Below are 6,519 nucleotides of genomic sequence, written 5' to 3' on the forward strand. Positions count from 1 at the left end.
CGAACTGCCAGCTCATTTCCGCCAACCTCGCCCTCGCCGCTGTCACACGCATCCACAGGACCTCCATCAGCAGCAGATCCTTCTCTTACCTCACCGAAAAGACATGGAACACCCTACCCACACAGCTGCCCCAGACCCAGGACCTGCTCACCTTCAGGAGACTCCTCAAGACCTGGCTGTTTTGACATTGTCAAACAAGCTATGTGAGAATGGTAGGGATCTGTTAACCTGTCCTGAAGAAGAAGCAGCATGCTTCGAAACATGTTGACTCACACAGGAGGCTTTGTTCATTGAAACAATACACCTCCGACCCATACCTTTTTAATAATACCGACACCATGGAATATTAAAGTCGCTACTCCACAGGAGCTAGGTATTTTTTAACATTCACTTTTCACTCACCCCTGACCCTTCCACTTACTCATTTCTATATCACACATATTGAACAATACTAGTGCTCCCGCGTAATCGCAGGTAGTAGCACGCCACGTCCAGTAGAGGGGCGCGAATAACCCTATGATGAAGCATGACACCAAGGGCCCTTTTGGTGTGTGAGGGGTATTTAAGAAGCACTATGTGCTTCCAACCATTGTTGGTAATGCACATGACCCTTGATTTAAATAATCCTCTACGAAATCCCTCAAGGGTGGATCCTAGTGTTTATGACAACTGAAGAAAACTACAGAAGATATGGAAAATCAAAATGGGGGCAACAACCTATGAGTTTATGGCATTCCGGAAGGCTCCCAAGGTTTTTATATGATCTCTTTTTTGAAGATTCACGTTCCCCAGATAGTTGGTTTGCTGAAATCTACAGATTTCAACATTCAAAGGGCGCACAGGATAGGCCCCCAGAATACGTCATCCTCAAACAAACCTTGGGGAATCATTGCATATTTCTATTATACTTTGATCTGATGGCGATTCTCAATGCTGTTAAGCACCATAAACAGATTCTTTGGTCTGGCCAAAAAGTCTTCTTCAGTCAAGATGTTTCTAAGCCTATTGCCAATCGCCAAAAAGTGTTTCTAGACCTAAGACCAAGGCTGCGATCCATGAATGCCCACTGTGGTCTCATTCATCCCTGCTTTTTCAAAGTAACCTACAAGGACCGAACTTTCACTTTTGAGAGCTTAGGAAACTTTCACTTTAGAGCGCTACAGAGTTTAGGAAATGTATCCACATTCACAAAGGAGAAGCTATGGAACTTAGCAAAACCTAATTGCTTTCTCACATGTTCTCTCTTTTGTTCTACAGGTTTCCTTTCCGTATCTCGTTCAACGCTGATGTCCTTATTCACGTTGTCCATCTGTCTTGTTGTCTATGCTTCAATCCTTTTGCGTTGTCTCCCTCAATGTTCTGTAAATTTCCTTCCACTGTGTTGCTTCTGTTTATATTTCATAATTACAGTTTTCGGATTATTTGTTGTCATTACATTTGTTCTTTCTCTGTGTCCCTCTTCGGGGCGGCCTCTGTCCATCTCCCCACCTCCTACATCATTGCTCTTGTTGTTTATGACTATTATGGCTAAAGTCTTTTGTCTTTTTGTCATCTTTTCTGCAGATATGATTCAAGGGAGACTGTGTTCTCCCTTTGCTCCTCCTGCCTATTCCCTACATCCCTTCCTTTTCTCCACCTTTTCCCTTTCCTCTGTGCTTTCCAATTTATTGCAGCTTCTCTTCTTCTTTTTGCATCTGTTCTTGTGGTTCTTTACTATTTCTTACCTGGTATATATGACAGTGTACATCAGACTGCCTGTTTCTTTCTCCTTCACAGCTCTAATTTCTTATTCTCTCTTATTCTCTGGCCTATTTCTGTTTCTTTCTCTGCTGGAATATCTTCCTCTCAGGACTTGTATCATTTTAGCTCTTGCTTATTTTAAGTTTCATGTATTTATATGCATAACTTTGAATAAGTTCTTTCAATAAGTAGATTACATATTATTTCATGGAATGTTAAGGGTATCCGTAACCCAGTTAAAAAACAACGTGTATTATCCCATCTTGCTAAATTGAAATACCACGTAGCGTTATTGCAAGAAACGCATCTTAAGGAGCAAGATTTTCTTTCCTTGAGCAAATTACGGGTTGGAAATATTTTTTGTTCCTCAGCAGTTAATAATAAGAATGTTGTAATAATCCTGTTTCAAGAGTCACTAATTGTTCTTTTGCTAAATGAGGTTAAAGACAATAAAAGTAGATGGCTTTTATTGAATACTAAGGTTAACAATACTCAATTCTCTATCTGTAATGTTTATGGGCCTAATGGCATTGATTTAGTATTTTGGAATGATTTCTCTACTCTCCTTTCTTCTCATGCCTCAGAAAACTTGATTTTGGGAGGCGATTGCAATCAACTTATGGATCCTTTTTTAGACCGGAAATCCCAAACCGAATTTATCGGCAATAGAATGCAAAAGACTTTCCACAAAGCTATTACATCTAGAGAGTTGCTGGATGCGTTCAGAATTTCACACCCTTATGTCTTGGAATTTTCCTTATTCTCCACTACTCACAGGTCTGATTCACAAATAGATTATATATTTCTCACCCAATCATCTCTTCAATTCATGACAAATACGGAGCTTGGCTCCATTTTTATCTCGGATCACGCCCGTGTCATTTTAGATATGGATTATACCACATCCGCATCCATCTCACGCCGATGGCATTTTAACAATGACCTTTTTTGTTAGACACTCAATTTGTTGAACAATTTTCACTGTTTACATAGGGATTTTTCAGCAATATTCTTTCCTCTGATTCACCGTTTAATTTTATTTGGGATGCTTTCAAAGCATCCGCCAGGGAATTGCTTCCAGGAAAAAAAAGAAGGCACTTAATGATGCAACACTAATTCTAAAACAACTGAAGGCCCTTGAGCATGAATATTTCACCTCAAACTGTTCTGATACTTTGTCCAATCTCATTAATGCTAAATTACAATACAAAAAAGAATCTTGGAATAATGCTTGCAACAGAACGCTAAAATGTACGGCAGCCGTAAAATAGCTAGCAAATCTCTAGTCAACTCTCTTAAAATTAAAAGACAGAAATCCAAGATCATTGCCATCACAGATAGTGCAGGAATCAGACATATTACTGATTCTAAGACCCTTGAGTGTTTCACTAAATATTACCCTTCTCTTTACATCCCTGAGTTGACCCCCTCATATAATCACATTGATTCACTCTTTCAAAGCATTCCCAAACCCTCTTATAACCATGTTGATCTAACACCCCTCGATAGTCCAATATTCTAACAAGAAATCACAAATGCTATTAATCAACTTCCCAAAGACAAAACACCGGGTCCGGAAGGTTTCACTGTACATTTCTTCTTCATTTCTAGCAATTTATTGTCCCTCAGTTGTTATTCCTCATAAATCATTTCTTAGCCTCTGGTAAAAAGCAAGGTTCCTTTACTCAAGCGATGCTCTGTTTGATCCCTAAAAAAGACAAAGATCCCTCTTTTTGTAAAAATAATAGACCCATTTCCCTAGTTAATACAGATTATAAAATCTTTGCCAAATTATTAGCCCTTCGCATAAATCAGGTCATCCCTGACTTAATTATTATATATCAATCAGGGTTTGTAAAAGGGCGATCGATTACAGATAACTCCAGGACTTTCCTAAACATTATTCATTTAGCCTCCAAGATGGATTTACCAGTTGTTGCAATTACGTCAGATGCCGAAAAGGCCTTCGATAGAGTAAATGGGGAATTCATTTTTGGAGCATTAAAATGGCATGGCTTTAGTCCCCATATCATTCGATACATCCAGTTGCTATACTTTGCACCCTACACCTCCATTTGGGTGAGCGGATGTCAATCCAAATACTTTTCACTCCACAGAGGTGCTAGACAAGGGTGCCCTTTATCCCCACTTTTAGTTATTCTTGCTCTAGAACCCTTTTTGGAAAAACTCTGCCGTTCTCCACAATTTATGGGATTCCAATTTAAATATACAGATATTTAGTTTACTGCATACGCGGATGACATTTTATTATACCTTAGAACCCTACTACCTCTTTGCTGACGTTTTTCTCTTTGCTAAAGGAATACTTTCTAGTCTCTGGTTATAAACTCAATATCCACAATTCTGAGGTTTTGCTATTAAATACACATTGTTTCTCTGATATGTTTAAAGATACGGGGTTCAATTGGAACTCAAAAAATATTAAATACTTAGGTATCCTCTACACTAATAATAGCAAAGAAACCATTAAGATTTATTTTGCAGATATAGTTAAAAAACTTTCAGCACTCCTTGATTGTTGGTCCCCACTATTTTTGTCTTGGTGAGGCAGATTAGCTACAATTAAAATGATGCTGCTTTCAATCATTAATTTTTAACTCTCCATGCTCCCAATCACTCTTCCACTGTCTTTCTTTGAAACCATTAATCGTTCCTTGACCAAATTCCAATGGAATAATCATAAGACCAGGATTTCACTAATTCAACTTCAGCAGCCAAAAGACCTAGGAGGGGTTAATTTTCCGAATCTTAGATGCTACCATTCTACATTTACTCTGAAACAAGTTTGGACCTTTCTTTCAGACTCCTCACATAAACCATTAACAGCTTGGAGCTCACTAGAACAATCCCAATATGCACCATTGTCTTTTGCCGCAGCCACTCATTTATCTCAGCCCCGAGATGTTTTTTATCTCCTACTCTCACTCATTCTACTGCAGTTGCCACCTCTTTGCTTAAAGCCCATCTTTCTCAAATGGACAATTTTTCACATACTCCTGTTTGGTATAGCAAGTACTTAAAAATTAATAACAGAGTCCTATTTTGGAAAGAATGATTTGATAAAGGCATTATTATATTTGAGCACTTGATGATTGATGGGTCTCTTATGGACTTCACGGAGATCCAAGAAAAGTATGTTATGTTATGTTAATTATTTTTGTACCGCGCACAGCTGCCCCAGCAAAGGGGCGTCCTGGCGCCATAAGAAGGTATACACAACACAGCATAAAAAGACTCAATCAAAGATTTTTATTGAAAAGAAAAGTTTTGATAGCCCGTCTGAACTGGAGTAGATCATCCAGTGCCCGAGTCTCAGCGGGAAGGGAGTTCCACAACTTTGCGGCCACTACTCGAAAGGAGCGGCCACCTGTCCTACCCAACCAGAAACGTGGGACAACCGACAAGTTCTGACCCAACGATCTCAAGGATCGGGAGGGGACGTAAGGGGTCAAGAGGTTCGTCAGGATTAAGGGGGCCATGCCTTTTAAGATTTTAAAAGCCAGGCAAAGCACCTTGAACTCGATCCTCTGACCACCAGGCAGCCAGTGGAGCACTTGGAGTGTTCTCGAAACCGAACATCGCCTGGGTAAACCCACCACCACTCTGGCTGCTGCGTTCTGCACTCGCTGCAGCCGCGTAAGTTCAGCCTGATTGATTCCTGCCAGCAGCGCACTGGCATAGTCTATCCTAGATAGTACTGAGGCCTGAACCACTAACTGTCTGGTGGGGGCATCGAAAAAATTAAATATAGGTCTAAGGCCCCTAATAGTGCCATAGCAAGAGGCTGCCACCCTCTTGGTATGGCAGGTGAAACTGATAGTGGGGTCCAGCCAGACCCCAAGATTTCTTATCTCCATTGCAGGAGAAGGGATCATTCCCAATTCGGAAGGCCACCAGTTATCATTCCACCATCCTACCTTCTTTCCCACAACCATGACCTCTGTCTTTATAGTGTTCAATTGGAGACAGTTCAAATTCATCCAATTGGCCACCGCACGTAGACCCTCGCAGAACCTGAGGGCCTCCACATCTGAGTCCCCACTCAACGTGACCGCCAGCTGCGTGTCATCCGCGTACGAGACCATTGTCAGGCCCCAACGCTTGACTACCGCAGCCAGCGGTCTAACGTACAAGTTAAATAAAGTGGGACTCAGGGATGATCCCTGTGGGACCCCCAGTGTCAGCGGGTAAGAGGTAGATTTGCTGGGTGGAATAGCAACCTGGAATGATCGGTCAGAGAGGAAGGACCGGAACCAACACAAGGCGGACCCTTTAACACCCGCTTCCTCTAGCCGCCGCAAAAGGATCTCGTGTGAAAACGTGTCGAACGCGGCACTCAGGTCTAATAATAGGAGTGCCGCTGTTCGACCAGTATCCAGCACGGAGCGCAGATGTTCAACCATAAACAGCAAGGCAGTCTCCGTGCTGTGGCCCGCACGAAACCCATTTTGAGTGGGGTCCAAGATGTTGGCTTTGGCAAGATGGTCAGCCAAAATCCCATTCACATGGGCCTCAGTAACTTTGGCGGCCCACGGCAACAGTGAAATGGGGCGGTAGTTCTCAGGCTTAACAGGATCTAGGGAAGCCTTTTTTAGGATGGGTGTAACTACCGCCTGCTTCCACCTGGTGGGCACGATCCCTGAGACCAGCGATAAGTTGATGAGGGCTAGCACTGGTGTACGACATGCCGCCTGCATGTTCTTAAACTGAACAGGTTTGAGTGGATCCGCAGGGGAACCAGATTTAATTTTCTGGCTT

Source organism: Lissotriton helveticus, chromosome 7, assembly GCF_964261635.1.
Source record: "Lissotriton helveticus chromosome 7, aLisHel1.1, whole genome shotgun sequence".
Taxonomy (NCBI): Eukaryota; Metazoa; Chordata; class Amphibia; order Caudata; family Salamandridae; genus Lissotriton; species Lissotriton helveticus.